A 22,380-nucleotide genomic window follows, 5' to 3' on the forward strand; every position below is an offset into this window, starting at 1 on the left:
TGTCAGTTGCAACGCGTTATAAATGTTTTTGTTATATGCGTGTTCTTGCCGAAAGAAAGAGACTGCATCTGAACGATTATATCGCTGCTTACTGACTCTTTACACCAGCAGCTTAAGTAGAATAGGTTTAATGACTGCAACGATAGCTGTGTAATCCAAGCTTAAACTCCACCCCACGAGATGGCGCCACCAATGTGGCCGTTCACGCAAGCGTCTCCTGTAACACGGTATTCTCTGAACTGCGATAGGTACGTTTGCGCACAGACTAGAATACGCTAAACAGGCATATTGAGTTAGCATGCATTGATGCATTACGCTTATATAACAGCAACTCGGACACTCCTACATTGAGAAGAGCATTTCCTTGTTGGACAAGAAAATACGCGAAAAAAAAAAGAACAGGTGGCGAGATCGCCGTGGAGTTCCCGCACTAACCGGAGCTGACGTACTGGATTCTGATAGCGTCTACCCGGTTCTACGGTAAATATTTCGTCGATAAAGGACTACATTGAATTCGAATGGTAGCAGTAACTCGGGACGTTACGATAATGTTTCCTGCACCAAAACAGCATATTCCGAGGAGATACACCTGAAATCAGTGACGTCACACTGACTTACTGACGGCGGTTCACGCGCAAACTTCAGAGAAAGGTTCACCTTCATTTTCCCTAAGTCGGAGAAAAACCGTGACGTAAGGTTCCACTGAGGTTTCGGCGCGAAATTTGTACAATTATGAAACTTCGTCCTTCATTTTCGCTAGTAAACTTACTAATGAGAAATTAACGAAAATAGAGATATTAAAGAATGATTTATTAGTCTACGCTAAATAATTGTTTATCTGTAGTGTTTATTTTAGCAGATTTTAGTGTGTGTGTGTGTGTGCGTGTGTGTGTGTGTGTGTGTGTGTGTGTGTGTGTGTGTGTGTGTGTGTGTGTGTGTGTGTGTGTGTGTGTGTGTGCGCGTGCGCGTGCGTGCGTGCGTGTGTGTGTGTGTGTGTGTGCGTGCGTGCGTGCGTGCGTGCGTGCGTGCGTGCGTGTGCGTTAGGCTACGACATTGAGACCGTGGGCTCATCAGTAGCCAAGCCTCGCCCATATTCTCGCATTTAATAAACAAAAACAAGAACGAGAAACTGGGCTTCGCGATATTCGCATTTCAAGCTGCGCCTCTCTTTGCCACGCTGCGCCTCCTTGCCTTCACGAGTATAAGGGCAGCTTTACAGCGTTTCGATTTTCCTGCTCGATTTTCTTTCCGCCATCCGCCGCCGCAAGTTTTAAAATTTTGCCTCGTGTCGTCCTTTCGGCGGCTCTTCCTTGTTTCAGCGAGCCACGTATACGCGGACGATCCCACTGAAAAGAGCAGGAGCTAAGAACGAGAGAAAGCTCGGTGACAACTTTTCCGAGCGCGTGCCGTGACATTACGCTTTCGGCGCCTGTCACCGCGGCGAAGGACCCGTCCCTGCCCTGTTCCGGCAGGTGTTGTTTACGCGGTCGACCCTGCGATGTGTCGCGATTTTTTTTTTTTTTTTCATTTGGTCAGCCAGCTGCTGTCCGCCGGCCTGCGCATTGTTTCGGGCTCGTGTACGCCTGGAAGGAACACGTGGACAAGAGCTGACCAGGAGTTCATGCGACGCTGCGAAAAAATGCGGGGCGGGCGTTATCTGCGATTATACCAGGTCAGAGGAAATTTGTCTGTATATATGTGCGCGTATCCGCCACATCGACGGAGAGACGCGCTGACTGGAAGAAATATTACTTTCCTTGCGCGCAGATGTAGTGCTGCCGTAAGGCTTAACGCGAACATTGAAGACGCATATATAGCACCTTAACCTAAACAAGCACTGACTATGAAAACTGATACGTCGAGTGTGTTAGAAGGAAGGGCGCATTATTCTAGCAGCATTCTGTCTTTACTTCCAACGCGAACTCGATCGCCCGACTAGTTATGATTCTTCAGCATCATGCGATCCTAGGCGGAGAAGCAAGAAACACGCTTGAGGCGTGTTCGAGCTAAGTAGGACAGCGACTGCGCAATTGTCGTAGCCCTAGCAACCCGCCAAGCTACCTCGTGCGTTTGTTGCATAGACCGATGTTTCGATTCTACACCGCACCGGTCGCATTCCGATGTGCCCGAAAGCCGGGAACAACGACTTACAGATAAATTGTTTCAACGCCTTCCTTTTGCCTCTGAAAGTCGATCGACAATCAATCAATCGATCGATCGATCAATCAATCAATCAATCAATCAATCAATCAATCAATCAATCAATCAATCAATCAATCAATCAATCAATCAATCAATCAATCAATCAATCAATCAATCATCCTTAGAATATGCTCTATCAATGCGCATTTGCCAATTCATATAGTTCGAGAATCCCCGACGAGACTTGTTGGTTCACAGCAATGCATTGGTGGTCGCTCCTCGACTTATTCACACTCCGACTCCTGCGTACTTGGAGCCCATAGCGACAAATCAGGCCAGCTGGTGTTCGTTCATCCCGTAATGCGCCGAGTAGAACCAATAATCACGAAACGAGACGACGGATCTCTGTCCTCTTCGTCTGTCGTGTAGCTGCAGCGCATTCGTCTACCGTCTATCGCGTGCACTAAGCGCATTACGAGGTGAAAGATGTACAGGCGCGGACACTGCTAGCGGGAACACGCGAGCCCGTGGCATCGCTGTGTGGAGCGCCACCACCTGCGTCTTGTGAAGCCTTTGCAGATGACTTACGACAGCGGACGACTCGCCTGACTCTTCGTCAATCTCTATGATTGCGCATGCGCCGCAGGACTCCATGAGGCGTCAGTGGTGGGGCAGTCCACAGAGCGATGCCACGCGATCCCGTGTTCCCATTGACAGTGGCCGCGCCTTGCACATTAACTTGATTCGACTCAGACTAAGGCGCACCCGTTCTCTCTTGGGTTCACTGAAGCTCGGACTCATTGGTGGCTGTGAGCCTGAACGAGTCGATTGCTGAGTGAGTTCGCCGACGTATCCTACTGAGTACCACTAAGACGACACCATTAAGTTAAAACTTCACACCGTAGCCCCGCAAAGGGGGATTGGACGCGCGTCTACCGGGTATCCGCCGGTGTAGTCTTGACCGTCATTGTTGGTTGCGTGAACTAGCAGAAAATTGCGAGGGAATTTTATTATTATTTTACATGTTGTGCAGCATTTTTAGTGTTGCCACGAAAGATGTCCGATACCTTTGAGTCTTCTTCCCAGGCTGAAGGCGTTCCGTTTACTACAAGGCGGTTCTCAAACGACATGACCAGAGAAGGAAATCATTCGAATTGTGCAGCGTTTTTGGAGCAGTAAAGACGGAACGCAGGAAGTGAAAAGGACGAGCTGACCTCTTGTTTATACGATTATAACGACTCTTATATAAGGAGTTCCTAAGTCTATGAGTATACCACGAGAAGTCTGTAAGAATCCTGTCGTCTTTTGCAACGTATTCGTCAAGTGGCCTTCACGTTACAACATTGCTGGCGTCATCACGCAGGCGCCTCTGTTAATGACGCTTGACCGCTTCTGAGCCTGATGAAAAAAAAAAAAAGATGTTCCTTAAAGAAATGGACAGGAAAAAGAGGATATGACGTCGGCGAAGCGAGGCGTGACGTGAAGGCTGCTTTATCGAGACACTTTGCGCTGCTGCCGTGGCAAAGCTCCAGCGGCTGTGACCGCGGCTTCCATAACGAAGACTCCTCGCTAGCCAAGCTTGAAGTCCGTCGCTCACTCCGAACGCACCAATGACGTCCGCTGGGCATTGCGTTATATGTTCTGCCGCTGGCCAAAAAAAAAAAAAGAAAAGAAAAAATGAAAGAAACTTGCTTCCATAGTGCGTAACTGACTGGTGTGGGGGTAACCCGAGATCTATTTATATCTATTGTTCCCGAAAAGGGCGTCGCAGTCTGGACTCCCGGCCGCGGCGGCAGCATTCCGATGGGGCCAAGTGTGAGAACGATATTGTATACTTAAGTCAAGGTGCACGTTGAAGAACCTCGGGGTGCTCAAGATGAACAGATGAAGCCACCGCAATGGCGTCTCTTTTAGTCCATGTGTCGTTTCCCCACGTTAACGTACGGCTGTATATAGACTCGCTGCGCCCTGTCTAGTACGCGTGATTGATGCATGAGCTCCTGCTCTTCCGTCTCTCTTTTACTCTCCCTTCGCGTATCGATAAAAAATTGGGCGAAGTCTAGTTAACCTCCCTGGCATTTCTTCCTTCTCTATAGTCGGCTAATAATCCTCGATGACATAAGGTCGGCCACACTGGCAAATTCCGTCGGAGGAGAGAGAGAGACAGAGGAAAAGGGAAAGGCAGGCAGGTTAACCAGAGGGGAAGATCCGGTTTGCTACCCTACGCTGGGGAAAGGGGGCGGGAGAGGTAGGAGGAGGAAAGAGAAAAGTAGAAGGCAGGGAGGTTAACCAGAATAACGTCCGGTTGGCTACCCTACACCGGGGGAATGGGCAAGGGGAAAACGAAGATCACAGGAAGAAAGAGGAGGGAAGGAAAGAAGGAAATTGCGGCGAGTTCGCTGACGCGTGTGGTCTTACAGAAATTGCATTAATAGTCACAGATGGTCGCACAAACCCGTCGTCCTTAAGAAACACAAAAGCGCCTTCACCGCTTTATGGGCCGATGGGCAATGGGGGCGGTTTTCCAGCAGCACTTGCACAGAGAGCGGCCGATTGTCCAGTTTTTGGAAAGCTTTGGCAAGTTCTTGTCTTTCTGGGGCATATCTTGGACAGTGGCACAACAGGTGGTCGACGTTTTAAGTGATAACAAAGCAGATATAAAGAAAGAAAGGAGCACATACATACAATCACAGTCGGTCACTGTTGCCGCATACTGTCACAGCACAGCACAGTAGTACTTGCAGCACTGTAAACATCTGTTCAGGCTACAGTCGCTTGTCCAATTCTGTTGCCTTTAAAAACTGCAACAGTGCCCTCGTCGCCCTCTGCTGCTATCGCTTGTGACGGCGGCATCTTAAAATAAGTTCCTCTGTTAGAGGTCTTCATGCAGTCAAAGCGCGCTATCGAGATTGCGAGCGATCGTCTCTGTAAATTGTAGCGAGGACAGTCACAGAAAAGATAATGTGGGGTAGATAATAGGCGGGCGTCTTTCGCTATCTCTCGAATTCGCGTTAAATAAATGTTTTCATTCGCTGGACGCACTTAGCCTGCTCTATCAGTAGTGGTATACGCTCTCCCTATCTTTACAACGAAGTGTCCTCAACAACGAAGGACTCTGTAGGTCCTGAGCGCTTCGTTATGAAGGCGATTGACTGTTACGACACGCTTGCTTCCGCTCTCCCGCTTTTGAGCAGTTTTCTCGTGTTGGCTGGCAACGATCCAGGTATAAAACCAAGCATGTCAGCTGTCTGACCGGTGATGATAGCGATTTCTTCGGCGTCCAATTCGAAGCGGGACGGCGACAGGTGGTCACCGATCGCCTGCTCGAGCTTATCAGGTTTGACTGTACACATCGACTGCTGTCTATCCATTTTACCTATCTGTCCTTCATTTTCTAGTTCTTTATTACAACCTCTACGTTTAAATTGCACGGTCTCTACTTTGTTATCACTTTACCTCCCCCTCTCTCTCTCCCCAGCGTAGGGTAGCAAACCGGATCTTCCCCTCTGGTTAACCTCCCCGCCTTTCCCCTTTCCTCTGTCTCTATCTATCTCTTGCACGGTCAGCTATGGCCGTATCGAGCCCGGCCTCTAGAGACCACGACGGGATTGTGGCGACACCTATAGGAAGCTCTCGTTGGAAAGAGTGCCTCTCTACACTAATAGTACACGCGTTCCCACTACGCTCCTTCTTGTACGAGCGTGCCGCATGTATGCGTATGCGCGGGCTGCTATAGCTAGCTCGAAGTGACAGGCCGTCGTCTCGGTCTCGCTTTGGGAATTCGATGCGCCCAGTCTGCGCAGCTCGGCGCGTTCGCGACTCTACCGCGTGAGACCTTTGCCATTGACATTACGCGCGGTTATAATATCTTGTGCGCCGCTGCCGGCCGAAATGTCGGGCGCCAGTTGTCGTTCTTGGGCCGCGGCGGTGTAAGGCCAAGTAGAAGAGGCGTCTACGTGATAGCGTTGGCCGCACGGCTTGCGTGGTATACGCTGCCCCGTATACCGAGGTAAGCGAACTCCCGTGACTCCTAAAATGTCTGTGTGTGTGCACGTGCGTAGTGCATGCGTGCGTGTTTGCACGTCTTTTGTTTTTGTTTGTTTGTTTGTTTGTTCGTTTGCGGGCGCGCGTCCGGGCGTGTTCTTGCGGGTTGGGGTGGGTTTTTAGCCCGGATGTATAGGCGAACGAAAGTTTTCCGGACCTCGGAATCGGAAAAGAAGAGGGAGATATCCAGATTCCCACGAACTGCATGGGAATCGATGCTGTGCGGTCGCGTCACACGCGTATTCACGCAGTTGCATCGCCGTGCACGAACTTGTTGGTCGATCTGGTAGCGTTTCGCAGAATGCCCGAACCATGCTGGACGGCAAGCTACTTGGAAAATGCTTATCAAAAAATTAATTCGCGCAGCGCGGGTGATAGGAATAATGTTTTTTTCCTAAAGCGGAGCTCTCAAGAAGAATGCGCGGGTACAGGCCTCTTTTTTATGGCTGCATGGGCCAATTACACTATACGCAGGCAAGAATACTGATGGGAAAGAAAGCAAACAAGAAAAAAATATATAAACGCGCTCTAAACGCACCTGCACGTCACCTTCGTGTTGTCGCTGCATAGCAGCGTCGACATCCGGCAACATACGCTCGCCTGAATTGTTCTCTGCACTTCGGAAAATGGGAACAGTGCAGCGCGCAAGCGTGTAAACACTGTACGACATTAAAATAATGACCTGCTCGGCGCATAAACATGAACTCTGCATGAAATTGCGCGTTGTATGGGACGGAATTATTACGCGTTGCGTAGGCTTAAAATAAACAATTGTATGCATCGAATACACTGCAGATTTATAGCATCTAATCAACCGTTTCGCGAAAGCTTCGCTTCACATAGCTTCTAACATATGCGATGGATATGCATATTTCTTTTTTTTTAAGCGTCTTTATTTCTGCATCTAATAGGCGAAGCCTTGCGGCAGTGAATGAAGGCAGTGAATGAGGCACGACAGGAGTATGCAACAGAGTGCGTGGATTGAGCCAAGAGACGCTTCGTATTGAAAGAAAGAAAGAAATAAAGAAAGAAAGAGAAAAAACGAAATTAGGCACGCAACATAGTATTCGGATTTGGCATCTGTACGGACATATAATAAGAAAAAACGCAGTGAATTCGTTCACGTGCGGTTGGCACCACTCAGTCAAAGGCGTTCATGCTGGCCAATCACAAGAGTGAGCTGAATGTCCGCGCATCACAACACTGGCTAACGTGAGAACGCGTTTATTTTCATTTCGTTCGTTGTCACCGTCCGCCCACATCCGGGCCCATTACGGGAGTGAAAGGCAAATAGAAAGGCTTGGTTTGACGTGTTAGGTACAGGAGTGTTATGTTTGAAGAAGCGTTGCTGCCGATGGCTTCGTGTCAAAAAAAAAAAAAAAAAAAAAAACTGGGCTGCATGCAACGAACCCCTAATGCATATTGTATGGTGTCGAGCTGCAATGTGTGCCGAATCACCTTTAACAGTGAATCACATTGTAGATCTTGGCACGTAGAAGCACCGTTGACGGTTTCTACGATTGTCACGTTAAGGTAAAAAATAAAAATAAAAAAAAAGCTCACGCTACATTTGCTCAACGCAACGAGGCAAGGCATCGTCGGATGAACACTAGTGGAGTCTATGTTGTCGAATCGAACCAACCGTAGTTAGCCCACTTTGACGATTCCGCTTGAAAATATTTTCCCACTCACCTTCCAACTAATAGAATGCACGATTTTAGTCGCCAGAGTGTGGGCTATCATCATACCGAGTATCGTCATACCTTGGTACGATGATAGTGACACCTTGGTATGGTAATGATACCTTGGTATGATGACGACAGGCAAGAAGCCGTGCTAGGCGCGGCTTCTTGTTCATGGCCGTTTCGCCGCCTCTCCGTACCTCGGCGGCTGCCCCTGGGACTTACGGCATCAACGACCACTCGAGCGAGTGAATACGGTACATCTACTTACGCACATCGCGTCGCATAACCATTCTCGCCCAAGATCCCGGATCGCATGGCGGTCGCGTTACACGCGCCTCAGTGGTGAATAAAGGGAGAGCGCAGCCGAGGGCGGCGGAAAGCAGTGTGCAGAAGCAATGAAGCTCTTGTACCGTGTTTACTCGTGTTCTAGGTACCCGGGGCCGAGAAATCGGAAAAGGGGAAAATAAAGGTGGTCGAGAAAGATAAGTTTGTCGTCGGTGGGGAGCGAACACGCAACCTTCGTATTACACGCATGCGATGCGCTACTACCAGTTGTGCTGTAGCGACTGCCGTCAGTTCGCCCACGAACTTGGGTATCTACATATGCCTACTAGGTCTATAGCCCTGGAAGTGTCAGGTGAGCGCCACACAGTCAGAGCCATGGTTGGCGGACGTGGGACAACTTTATTTTGTTTTTTGGCTCGATGGCGTCACATAACAGGTGCACTTAGGAGAGCATGCAGGCGAGTGGCTAGTGAACCCATGTATGCTACCTAAGGTCATCAAGGCTGCCGGGTTCCAGACCCTCGCTATGAATGAACGAGAAGGGAAACCGAGGGGCTCGATTTTTTGTTTATCACGACCATATGACGCCAACAGGCAATGAAGCCAAGGAAAGCATAGTGGTAATTAGCTGTGTTTAAAGTTGAAATATAGAAAGTAGTGAAAAAAAGGGAAGTTAAACGACCAGTGCTCGAAATAGCACACACACCACAAGCAAAACGAAAAAAAAAAACAGTGCTATCGGCTCCAAAGTTCACAAATACGAAGTCTCTTCTTTCCTTTCTTGTTTTGCGTGTCTCTTTTGCCCCGAGTATTATAGTAAGCTGGCACGGTCACATTCGAGGCGATTGCTTGCATTCTAGAAATCACGGTATGCGAATGCGCTGAGTTACTCGAACCGTCCTCCATTCCGCACTCGATCTGTCACTCTCTCCCCCCTCTCTCGGGCTCCCTCTCGTCACACGCTCCTCACCTTTTCCCTGCGCCGTCATTCTCGCGTGGCATCATCACTCAGCGCGTGATTTCCACTTCCAGCGACAGTCGCGCGCGCTCGCACGCACACACACATGGTCGCGCGTACGCACCCCTTTGGTCGTGTCTACACACACGCGCACGCATGTGGTTGGCCGACGACGACACTCTCGCGGTCGCTTTGCGCGTACGCGGTCGCACGCACTGACGACGAACCCCGCTTTTCGGTGTCATCATCTCCGGCTGGCCCGTCGTCATTTGCATCGCTGGCGGCACGGAATTCGAGAGTGATATCACATATGCACGCGCGCGGGCGCGCTGGGCGGCGGCAAAGCGCGAGAAGCGTATGGGTCTGCGCGCCCCCTGGCTGCGACCAGCGTATCTGTCTTAATCTTCGCGGCAACCGTGTCGCCGGCTTCGCGAGTGCAGCTCTGTATGACATACTGGCGGATGCTCGGATTCCGACTGGGCCGTCTTTCTAATGCGCATCTTCGAGTGGGTTTCCCGTTTCGGTGGCCGTTATTTTCGGGGAGAAATGGTGCGGGCCACCGTAGGGTTCCTGCTCCAGCCCATCAGTCAGTCAAGCAAGCAAGCAATCAATCAATCGGTCGATCTTTGTTATAAATGTGGCAGTAGTGATGCCTAAGAGGGTATGCACCAGGAGGTCCCGAGGTTAGAAACGGCGGGCGGCCGGGCCTCCTGTATTAATGCGGTAACATATATGCAGTGACCGGGGACGGATGGGGCGGAAAGCGGACGCTTGATTTTTTTTTTGCGCAAGGATGGTGAAGCCGAATGTTTTGCTCATTCTAGATCGATCGTACTTTACCAAAGAACGACTAAGGATTGCGGTCCTCACGGTTTGCCTCTTTTTGCCAGGGCTTAGGGAAATTATGGAGCTCTAGAGCCGGCGTATAGCTTTATGCGGTGGAGCGGCCTAGATCATTCGAGTGCTGCAGGAAGGGCTTGCGAAATGTTGAAATGACTTAAATATCAAATTGCAAAGAGAGAGTGCCCTGAATGCAGGGTTGAGGTGAGGCGGATTTGCTAGTAGTTATAATACGCGAGATGTGGCGCCATATAGTTCGGATATATGCGCTGCACTCAATGGATGCGTCACTTTGGCGCGGACATAGTGTAACGGCCGCGTTGAATTTGCCAGATTTTTTTTTTTTTACTGCTCGGCGCATGCTCGCGGCGCCGAATTTGACCGAGATAGTCGTAGTTGGGGCAAAAGCGGTCCGAATATTTCAGACCACGTGACCGAGCCTTTGCCCAAGGAGGGGAGCTCACGAGAGAGAGAGAGAGAAAGGAAAGGCAGGGAGGTTAAGCCGAAGCAAATCTCCGGTTTGCTACCCTGCACATGAGTTGGGAAAAGAAAGGAAGTTAGAAAGAAGGGAGGAGAAAAAAAGAAAGCGCGATTGAGCTCTCTCGTTCTGTCTGGTGCGTTTGTGTTGCTTAACCGTGATTGGTGCCACTCTACGCAGTTTAAAATGAATCCTTTAACAGTCTTGCGATAAGGTGTATAGAACCATGTTTACTTTGGACGATTGTCTCTTCCGACAGAGGTAGGCCGTCGAACTTGTTGAAGCCCGACAGTAAATGAGCGTCTCTGTCCACAATACTGCGGACACTGGCTCAGAGTATGCTTCCTCCTCACCGCAGTGTTCACAGGATGCGGTGTCGGCCATTCATATGCGGAAGGCGCAGGCGTCGTTGAACGGCACGGCCAACCGTAGTCGGCATAGGAGAGTCGCGCCTGTTCCGGACAGTCCTGATGGGTAACTGCATGGATGCTTAATTCAGGGCCCAGGGAACGTAGCCGCCTATTTATGAAGTTGGGCCCGTTCCAATCGGATAGCGTGCGTTGGCGCGCAAATATGCGATGTTTTCTTGAAGCATCCGTGCTTGAAAGCGGTATCGATGAATACCGGGCTTCTCCCTGAGCTAGTCGGGCCGCTGCGTCCGCGCAATCATCACCGGCGATGCCGCAATGAATCGGTAACCACTCAACATATGACGCAGTCTTCCTTCTCGGTTAGGTGCAATATCGATTCCGTAATATTAAATACCAATTTTTCACGCGGAACTCGCGAAGAATGTGAATAATCGACGGCCTAACGGCTTTCAGCGTCAAGCCTGCGCAGACCCGACCGTTGTTCACAATTGCACTGGACAGTAAGTACAAAGTACGCCCCGCCATCAACGCTAACAGTGCGTTTGTGTCTGGAACGATGCCGACAGAATGTTGCGGACAGCTCGCTTGCACTGCGGTTCTATTATCGCGCGCAGAGAAAATGCGGGAACATTAAGTTTCTTCCGAATAATCATGCTGGCGTCCGTCGACACCAAACCAACACCGGAGTGACGCGCTCTTCAAGGCAGCCTGCGCGCAACAACCCTTGGTTATTTGGCGTCGAACGGAACGGTTGGGCGGTGGGGTTCCTGAATGACGCGTGAAGGACATGTGAGGGCAAATGTGGAAACAAAGCAGTGGCGGAAGGATGTCGGTTCACTGCGCGCGAACGCGCACTGTAGCGATTCATATAGGCGAGGGAGCGGTAGGAGGAAGGGTGTTGTCATGTGCTGAAGTCGATTTCTGTACATGGGAAGGGGGAGGGTTGTGTGTGTGTGTAGGTGAGGGTGGGGGGGGGGGGGTTAGGTATAGCCGCTGTCTGCGAGGATGTTTGACCGCACTTGTGCGCGTTCTCTATCCAAGCTCAACCTCGGTGACATTTTCGGTGATGCGGTCGTTTGTGCCACGCGTGCTTTGTCCCCATTAAACCGGTGCTGCATTGTGACAGCCTCGCTGGCGTTGGATCGTATGGGTTTGAACTTTCCTGCGCCCTATAGCTGTCGGGAAAATTGCTCCGCATTTTAGCGCTTCTGTGTGCGCTTGTTATAGCTGTATAATAAATCTTAGCTATGACAACTGTGCGTATGCAAGTAACAGGTTTCATTTCTTGCTTTATTGTTTATTCTTTTCCTTTATCGTATGCTACAATAATTTTTTTTTCTGGTAATTGGTTACAGTTCCCATGTTAATTTTTGCAATTAGGATAGTTCATGTCTCTAATGCTCTCGTATCGGATTTTTTTTTCTTATGTGTGACTAATCTCGTTGTGTTCAGGTTTTCCTTTTTCCATAGATTAAATACTGTCTATTTTTTCTTTATTGTCGTTTACTTCGTTTCGCACTATTCGTTTGTGCATCTTACATGATGCGTAGCTTTATATGCGCCTTGTAGGCGGCTACCTCAACGTCCGCCAAGCAATTCACACAGCTTTTAGCCCAGGTAGCCAGCCATAAGTATCCAGTAAATAACCTGCAATGAAGTGAACTGAATCAGGCGTCACCCAGTTGACAAGTATACGCGATGACATCCGCGCTACCGTCTTGAGCCCAGCTATGTGTCGCACCGGAAATAATTGAATACCGCAGCAGCTTCGAGGTTTGAACTGAAGGGATAAGTATACCGCGTGTTTCTTACTCCTTCACATAGCGACCACCTAATCGCAAACAAAAGTACGGCACAATAACCTGGTCCGAGACACTGGTATACCATGCAGTGTCTCGGATTTGATCTGATTTCTAGCTTTGTATGACCTTTACGTAAATTGAGTGTTTGATGTCAGGAACACTTGACAAAGACATGCATGCGTTACGCGCGAAGTAGTGCTTTCAATGTGCACTCTACATACGGTGCGGTCCATTGTTAACGGGAACACATGAGCGTAAAGCGTGTGCGAAGGTTCTCCTCTGGCAAGTGTAACGATTTCCGACTTTGCAGCAGATGACTTCTGGTTGGTGGCTCTAGCATTTTTCTAATCACCTGTGCAGTGCATTAAGGTATAGCTTCCGAAGACACTTGCAGCTACAGCGGCGGAAGAGCGGGAGCCGGAGATTTGAGTGTTAGTTGTTGACAGTGGACCGAACTGTGTACATGAAATTTTACTTAACGCCTTTAGATATGGGCAGCTTCTTTTGGGTTTGGTTCGCTTTAAAGCGTTCTCTTTGCTTAGCTAGTGGTGGCTCACTTTTGCGCCGTTAGCGCTGTCCGCATTGGTGGGCCGAACCCGGAGACGTCCTATAGTCTGCAGTTACCATGGGCGCGTGCTGCTGGGTATATGGCCCTGGGTACGTCGTCCTACCGCTCGGTATCTTCCACCGCGTCGTCACGCGGTGGTAATCTGGCCGTTGTCGTGCGTGACGCCTTCATCGCCGGGCCATCGCTGTCATGCAGTTCGTAGTCATGCTATCTCAGGCCATCGCCATCAAATATATTTGATGGCCGTCATCCGATTGCCGTCACACCGCCTTTGTCGTTCGATCGACGTCATTGCTTCTGCATCATTTCTTCATAATCACGTTGTCGTCATTAAATCGTGGTTATTCGTACCGTCGACGTCGTCATACCGCCTTCGGCGGCGCTGGTGCTTGCTCTGAAAGTGAGCGAGCATTCCAGCATTGGATAGGAACGTAGCAGTTTAAACGAGAACGCTATGGAACATCCTTTACACTGAAATGTCGTCGAGAAAGGGAGGGCCTCGATGTCCCCCAAGCGGTTCGGCTAGCGTGACATCGGAAGCGGAAACGCCTATAGCCCGCACAACAGCTGATACCTAAATTTTAGCATTACACGCTCGTAATCGTCCTGTAAGTTCTTCCTCTCTTGTGTACATTCATATTTTTTTGTAAACATAGCACGCTTGTGGGCTCGTGGGATGTGCTTGCGTATTTATCGTGAACTGGGTAGTTACAATTTCTCAAATGTATTTCGGTATAGCTGGCTTTAATGTAGCCTACGTTCCCATCTGTGCGCAGTTATTTAACAGCGAACATCGTTAGAAGGTTTGTATGTAAATTAAGTTGACCTCCGTTTCTGTAAAACGTTTTATCAGCAGGAAAACAATGTTTTCTTTTTTGCTACCGTGCCGCTCAAGCTTTCTAGGCAGACGTGTGGACGTCTATACAAAAACGAGAACGTAGCTAGCACAAGCGCCAAGTAGCTCTCCTGCGACGCTACTCTTTTTTCTTAGCTTTTGCGAGGTTCTCGGGGCTTGATACACGAACGTACGGGTTTGCGCTCAGGCGGCAACCGTATGGTTTGACGGTTTCATCTCTAGCCTTCAACCTCGACAGCTTTGAAGAGTAAAGAGAGTGCAGTGATCTACATCGTCTTCCTCGTGCCCCATTGTAGTGTTCGCGTTGCTCTCATCGTGACGGCTTGCGGTGTGATGCGATAGTCAAGGTGTTAAGTCTACCCATCCTGAATCGTTCTTATTTCATGAGTGAGCAGTTTCGTTCTAGGATTCGCTGTTGACAGGCGCCGGTTGTACCTTTCAACACTTCGCTTCGTACTTGGCAGGCAATGCTGTGGAAGCTGTGCAAGTTTATCAGTGCAGTTTTTTTTTATGATATGCGACGGGTTATGACTATATTCTTGTGCTATACCACTGGTGAGCGTAAGCTTACGTCAGATCACTCACGATTTGCGTTCCTTAGTGCGTCCAGTATGCGAAGTATGACGTTTTGGTCACCAGCGCAAGCAGTGGTCGCTGGAACTCTTCACTCCTCTCGCTTGGTGGATAGTAGGTTAATTAAGGACATAATGTAGCGCGACGGCACAACCCCGGAGAGATAGGTGCCATGCCGTTGTGACGTGCTCGCTTTGACGTGTTCTGTGTGTCTCCTTGTGGTTGGGCCCTTGCGCTACATTACGTCCTTTAGCAAGCACCCTATATCCTGCAGCAGCATGTCCTTTTAAATAGGCAAATATATGAGACTCCTTTTGTGCATTGAATTCTCGGGTGTTACGTGGCAGGACCGTGTTTTAAGCACGAAGCACGCCGTAACGGGGAACTCCGGATTAGTTTTCATCACCAGGGGATCTTAAAAATTAAAATTAAATTATGGGGTTTTACGTGCCAAAACTACTGTCTGATTGCGAGGCACGCCGTAGTGGAGGGCTCCGGAAATTTTGACCACCTGGTGTTCTTTAACGTGCGCCTTAATCTAAGTACACGAGTGTTTTCGCATTTCGCCCCCATTGAAATGCGGCCGCCGTGGCCGGGATTCGATCCCGCGACCTCGTGCTCAGCAGCCTAACACCATAGCCACTGAGCAACCACGGCGGGTAGAAGGGGATCTTCGACGTGGCCCCAATACACGGGACACGGACAGACGGACGGATGGACGGACGGACGGACGGACCGACCGACCGACCGACCGACCGACCGACCGACCGACCGACCGACCGACCGACCGACCGACCGACCGACCGACCGACCGACCGACCGACCGACCGACCGACCGACAGACCAACAGACAGACAGACAGACAGACAGACATGCAAACAGAGAGACAGACAGACAGACAGACAGACAGACAGACAGACAGACAGACAGACAGACAGACAGACAGACAGACAGACATGCAAACAAACAAACAAGCGGCAGCATTGCGACGAGATTGCCATGTTTCAATATGAAGTCGGACGAAGCGTATTTGTATCTAGCCTGAAAAAAAAAAAACGACGCGGTCTTTGTTTACTCTGCTCGTATCTGCAGCTTTCAACCAACGACGCTGCGCGACCCAACGGCGGCACTGCCGAGCATATACTTTAATATGTAATATATGCCGCGCGCACGCGTTGCCGACCCCTGCGTTCGGCCACGCGTGACTTCGTGCGCTGCGGAGGTCGGTTTGCTGCGCTGCCTGCCTCCTCCTCCTCCTCTACCGGTCCCAACGCTGCCTGCCTGCCTGCCGGCGTGCGCTTGTGTGCGCGTCCTAGAGTACGCCGTGGCGCAGTATCGCGCTAGATTTTCTTATTCGACGTGCAACGCTTCTCGCTGGTTTTTTCCTTCTTTCTTTATTTTTTTCCCCGGACGCGGGGAGCAAACAGCGAGCAGCGGATGCCCGCTCTCCCGAGTCACACATCCCCCGACACCCACCACCACCACCGCCCCCCTTGCAGTAGTACCCCGCACGCACGCTCTCTCTCTCTCTCTAGAGAGCACCAGAGGCCTGATCTGCACGCCACGCTGCTGTTTGTTTGTGCCCGGGAGCTGTAGTACAGCCGAGCAGAGCGTGCGCTGCGCGTTTCGGTGAAGCTCGTCCACTGTGGAACCAAATCACGTTCTCCGTGAATCTCCGCTTGCCTGCCTGCCTGCCGGCGCGCGGTTTGCCCCCCGTCCTCTGCGTAGTTTTCGTGACTTTGGAATAACTCTGGTGGATTTGATTTCTCGGGTGAGTCGTCTCGTTTCTTTCGTTCTTTCTCTCTTTCTGCTTTTTTTTTGTGTGTGCCTGTGGAAGGTCGGTTCCCCTTATCTAGCCTTCATGCTATATTTTGTTTATGCACTCTTTGTTTATCCGCCGCTGATGGAGTCCTGTGCCTGTGGCGTGTTCTGCTGCGGAGCGCGATGTCGTCGGTTCGAATCCCGGCCGCTCTGGGCGGAACGCTGGAACACTCGCTGGCGCGCGTGAGCTTCGCGGCCAAGATAAGTAATTAACAGCATGTGAGGAAAATCAATTTGGAGTACAATCAATCAATCAATCAATCAATCAATCAATCAATCAATCAATCAATCAATCAATCAATCAATTGAAATTGTGTGTATGTTCCCTGTTTTTCCGGGTTGCTCACATATATGAGCAGCCGGAAATGTTCGGCTTTCTGCCTCATCTCCTATATAGACTATACATCCTACTCCAAAGTTTGGGACCTTGATGGTCTACAAGCCTTCGGTCTGTAACCCTATCGGTCTATAACCCTATCAGTCTGCAACCCTATCGGTCTACAAGCCTATCGGTCTACAAGCCTATCGGTCTACAAGTCTGTCGGCCTGCAAGCCTATCGGTTCCTACTCCAAAGTCTTCTGAAACATTCACGCATTGAAGGTCTATTCGTGAGCTAGCGGCTTGCATTTTACCCGTCAGTACAAAGGAGGGAGACGAAAGCGTGAGTTTCCGTGGTCCGACTTCACTGTATGTGTGTGAGAGAGCACGTTTAGAGAACACAATGTGGTAATACTTAAAATGTGAAGCTCCGGCCAAGGTGATATCCGTAAACCGGAAACAGTTTAGTGAGGACACACCTTTCTGAAACAGACAGGGCATACTTTCTTATCGAATATGTCACTCTTCCTCCGGATCACCCTCTCGGAAGGGACGTAATAGCGCGTGAAAATCTAGTTTCGAGTGTGTTTGCACGTGCACGTGTTAACTTGAATTCTTGTTCGCTGGTAGAAATAAATTTGTGTTCTAGTGTGTTCTCTATGCCGGACATCAACCCTGTTGTTGGTGTAGTAGAGGAAATATTCCACAGCGCCGTCCTTTTGGTCAATAGATATTCTATACAATATTGCAATTTTCCCATTTGTTTCTCACACCACGACGCTCCACCCCTTACCCAGTGGCTGATATGAAGCCTGTGAGAAATTTCTTAAATAATTTAAACAAACAGGCAATAAGAAAGCGCTGCATCTCAACAGGGGGGTCGCCGTTGGCTTAAAATTTAAACCACCTCAATGACCAGAATTTTTTCGAGGTTACATTAGAGAGTTTTAGCGTATTGTTACCGCTACATCGTTGCTTAGTCCACCGCTCTCGCCGCCCGCATGCGCCAGCCAATCCGCACCAGCGTGCACCTAGTCGTAGGTTAGCCAGCAGTCGCAAAGCTTGCAAGTGGCGGAGACAGTAGGTTTCATGGTGTAAAGCATTGACGATACGCTAAGACTCTCGATTAACACATTGAAAATGTAGCGTTGCCAGTGCCACCTGCCACCGACAGCGCGAGAGTCGGTGAGAGAGTTGGAGTAAGCGATGTCAGTAGAAGACATAACGCTGTGCATACTACACTTCTACCACTTCTTGCGAGGCCGTTGCCTAACATTATGTCACTCTCTAAAGCTCTCTAGTGCTATCACATATTGCGCGGCCGTCACCAACAATGGCAACTGACGCTTTTCGCACGTGCGTTTCTTGCCGCAAGCGACGGGCTCCTGCTTGATGCCACCATCGTGTTACGTCTGCACCCTGCGCTGACGTAGCCATTAGCCTCGCGCATTGGCGACAGGTTATACAGAAGTTGTATAGCCTCGCCTTGTATGTATTGCTGTCATTGACGGGGCCTTCGTGGAACGCGCTAATGTGAGGACGAGGCGTGACAGGCTTACGCAAGCTGGTGCATTCGCGTCCTTATGAATTTTGCGCTCCCATATAATTGTCATGTTCTTTTTCCTCAACGCTCCCTGGTCTTTCGGTGTGGCGAAGACAGGCGATGTGGCCGAGTACTTGCACCGGCACTCCGGTTGATTTAACGTATCAGTGCGCTAGTAGATGTTACCCATGTGCAGGATCATGATTACGGCTACAAATAGTCATTACTGATGCCGATGGAAAGGCGTCGGACCGCGTCCGCACGCCGGATAGTGTGCAGAAAGTTGCCATGGAAACCGGCAGCGGTTGACGTCATCGATGTTGCAGAGACCACATGACGGCGGAAGGGGACGGGACGCCCGTTAACGGCTGCGTGGCGGGCCGTGTGCACAAAGTTGCCAATGGAACAGGCAGTGACTGACGTCATAGATGTTGCAAAGACCACGTGATAAGAAGGGAGAGGATGGACGTTGCGCTTTTCTCTCGAATCATGTTGTAATATGCGTAGCGAGCCCGCGGCGTGCGGAACGTTGCCATGGAAACGGTGAAATCCGGCCGTAGGGTGTTGTAAGAATCATGTGATGGGGATACGACGAGATGCTACTTTGTAAAGTTATTGTCGCCATTGCAGGGCGGAGGCCTCGAGTGATTTGACAAACTGACAGAAAGGGGAACTACTTTGTTGTTGGTGTGTTTGTGCCTTTACCTTAACAACTCCATATAGTGCCTACAATCCCAAACGCTCCATCTACAGACATTACCGGACAAAAGCGCAGTGTTTTCGTTGGAGCCTCGATCGAAATTCTGCGCAGTTCCTAAATATATATCTATGGCCCTTCTGCAAACTGCCCAAATAACTGTATGGGCTGGCGCTGCACACTTTCCCCGCAGACGTCTTACAATGTCGATGTGATCGTGTGACGGCTCATTCTCTATAGGTTCAGCGATATCACTTCAAGGATTCCAGGGTATATGTCTGCACGTTGCTTACAGTCCATGAACTTTCTATGTATAGCGTCGTATCGGAAGAGTGCGCTTAGAAGCGGGGTATTCAAGGTTCGGCGCGGCTCTCGGCTTCGCTTTCCGCTTCTTCTTTATCGAATATGTCCCCGTTTTCGACTGGCCGCGCGGGAAGAACATCCACCCCGGCGTCATGACCTCCTGGACGAAAGCCAATTCTCTTTGACCAAAATAATTCGTCCCTGATTCCTGCTCCGCCAAGCAGTCCCCTGCACATTCCCGGCACTTCCGTAAATACAGTGACTTCGCAGAGCAGCTCCGAGTCGTTTGTAAAACGTCGTGGGTCTATCTTTACAAGCGTTTCGCGAACAGTGCCTTGTTTTTGTTGCTGTTCTTTTTCTTTTTTGGGGGTGCGGGTCGGTGGCACAGAAGCTGCTTTGAAGCTGTTCGCGAATGCTAAGTGGAGGAGCAGATTTTGCTTTTTGAGCCCGGTATCTGAACCGCATGGAGACTTTGTGAAAGAAAGTAACTAATTTTGTCGCAGCGATCGAAAACGTTTGAGAGACGCCGTTGGCATTTCCGTGGCTCTCCGCAAAATTGTGCTACGGTTTTCTTATGTCTCCTTGCTCTAGCCAAAAATAGAGAGCTACCAGGAGAAGTGGACTCGACGCATTTGTAGTTGGTGCACGGCTGGTGGTGTCTCTTATGTGTGCACTATTTCTTGCGGGTCATCATATATCGTAGTTTGTAGAAGCCAGCGATAAATGCAGAAGCGAAGGAGCGACGTGTTGTCGTGGTCACTCGGGCGTCATTTTACTTTCTATGTACGACGTTATACATGATGTTTATAATGGGTTTCCGAAGCCTCTTGTCTCTGTCATGAGTGCCTCCGAGATGAGTAGTTACCCCAAGTTTTCTTCGCGATAACAAGTCAGTTAAATCCTTGCACTGGTTATTGTTAGCTGATCTGAAGCCTCTTGCGTGTTAGTTGCCTAATCACCATAAGAAAGACCAACAAACAAAAAAATTTACGCGTGCGCACAGTAACCTTGGAGCAAACATCCATCATTCGCTTAGTGGATGATAGATGGTGCTCCAATACCGCACCACACCAAAAACAGAAGCTTCAACAAGACAGTGAAATGAGATGGGAAAAGTAGCAGCCTTAACCATAGAGAGGTTTCTGGTATATGCTGTACGCTTTTTGACATCATTTTACTTGCGATAGGATGTTATATGTAATCTTTACACTGGGTTATCGAAGCCTCCTCACGCTCTCACGTGTGCCTCCGGGACGCGTTCCCACGCGAAGCGTTACTTGCGATAGCAAATTGTAGTAAAATTTGATAACTGGTTCGTGTTATTTTGTCTGACACCCTTCGCGCGTTGGTTGTCTAGACGCGCAAAAAAAGAACAAAGAAATGAATCAGCAGAAAATGACGTGGTGATAAATGGTGATAATAGAAGGTCACCGGACTGATGTATGCGGATGACGTAGCGCTACTAGCGGACAATGCAGGTGATTTACAGACGCTTGCGACAATGTGTGTCAGTGGAACGACGAATATCGGCCTTAAGTTCAGCAGAGAGAAATCGGGAGTTATGATCATTAAGGAAGATACGAGTAATTACTTGGCGTCGAAATTCAACAGCAGGTCATACCCACAGTCAAGCAATATAAATACGTTGGCGTATACATAAACAAAGGAGAAACTTAGGCACCCACGAAGATAATCTGAAGATAAAAGGGGAAGCGAAATGCAGCAATTATGCAACCGAGCATTTTGGGGCTACAAAAAATGTGTGGTGCGGCGTGGAATCTGGAAAGGAGTAATGGTGCCAGGACAAATGTTCGCAAATGCCATTATGTCATTAACATCAAATATCTTGTCGGGGTGGGAAGTTAACCAAATATCGGCAGGCCGGTGGCTTTGGGAACCCACGGTAAAACCACAAACGAGGCAGTGCAGGGTGACATGGGTTGGGCCTCTTTTGAAGCCAGAGAAGCGCAGAGCAAAGTTAGTTTTGAAGACAGACGCAGGAGCGACGGATCCAAATAAACTAGCGGCCAAAGTGCGCGAGTGTCTGCACCTGAAAAAGCGTGGACACAGAATGGAGGAAGCGGTCAAGAAAGTTGGCAACCAAGTACTGGGTAATTGAAAGTTTAAATAGCCAGCGAGGACTGATCAGAAAGAAAGTGAGAGAAACAGAGAGAGCGAACTGGGTGCAAGGTTTAAAATAAAGAAGGTCCATGGAGAATTACAAGAATGGGAAGAACGAAATTGGAACGGGAAGTCTGTACGACAACACAAAGGGCACTGCTTTACTATAGTTGCCTAAGGACAAAAACATACAGGTGCAAATATTTCCCAACAAGATTAAGCACGTGTATGTTGCAGCGAAAATCCGGAAACCGCTCAGCACATCCTAATCGAATGCGAAGGCCAGTGATACCCGTAGGGGACGTACGCCTTGCAGAAGTGCTTGGATTTAAAGGGGAGGGAAGCATCAACCGGTCAGTAGTCGAGATAAGCAAGATACGTTTAGAGTACTGGTGGCAAAATAAACGGGAAAAATTGATGTGACCGCATCCGTTGCAAGCATAAGTATCGGTACAAGGTAGATGGCGAAGTTTTGAGGAAGAGAGACGAAAAAAAGACAGATTAAGGAGACGTTTACAAAAAGACGCTGGAATGGAAAACATGCGTAGCATACCTGATTAACTCAAGCAGGCTAGGCGATTATTTGTCGCCACCCAGTTTCAAAGGGGATGCAAATAATTCACCGTCATCAATCGACAAGCACCGCAGTAAATACAGAAGCTTCATCAAGGCGCGTAGCATCTATGCGCTTCGTTGTAACGAACCATTTTCGCTAACGTGATTGCTACCGCGTGCCAGATAGACCCGCGCTTGTTCCAGTCGCGCATCTCTATGCGAATAGCCGTTAGCTTCTTTTTTTTTTCCTGGTTATCGTTTAGTGAGAACGTGTGCCAGAGAGACCCCACCTTGCCAGCGGAAGACCTTCCAGTAGCAGCTAGTGAAGAAACAGTGCTTTGTCGCTTATGCCTCGGCGTTGCAGTCACACATGCATACTCGTTCGCGATTTGACAGTACCGATAGCGGAGCCGAACGAT

The 22,380-nt window shown here is 49.5% G+C and overlaps 1 protein-coding gene across 2 annotated transcripts in view; it reads left to right on the forward strand.

Annotated features, from left to right (window-relative positions):
* The window catches only part of LOC126527708 (uncharacterized), a 418,438-nt gene that overhangs the window by 194,536 nt on the left and 201,522 nt on the right, over window positions 1-22,380 (forward strand). The window contains exon 1 of one of the 2 annotated variants that reach the window (XM_050175573.3): window positions 1,258-1,672. The exons of the other annotated variant lie outside the window; for it this stretch is intronic. The gene's annotated coding sequence lies outside the window, so the exon portion shown is untranslated. Of the gene's footprint in view, window positions 1-1,257; window positions 1,673-22,380 lie in introns of those variants that run through there. 2 annotated transcript variants of the gene reach the window in all.

The sequence above is a fragment of the Dermacentor andersoni genome, chromosome 9 (genome assembly GCF_023375885.2).
Source record: "Dermacentor andersoni chromosome 9, qqDerAnde1_hic_scaffold, whole genome shotgun sequence".
Lineage (NCBI taxonomy): Eukaryota > Metazoa > Arthropoda > Arachnida > Ixodida > Ixodidae > Dermacentor > Dermacentor andersoni.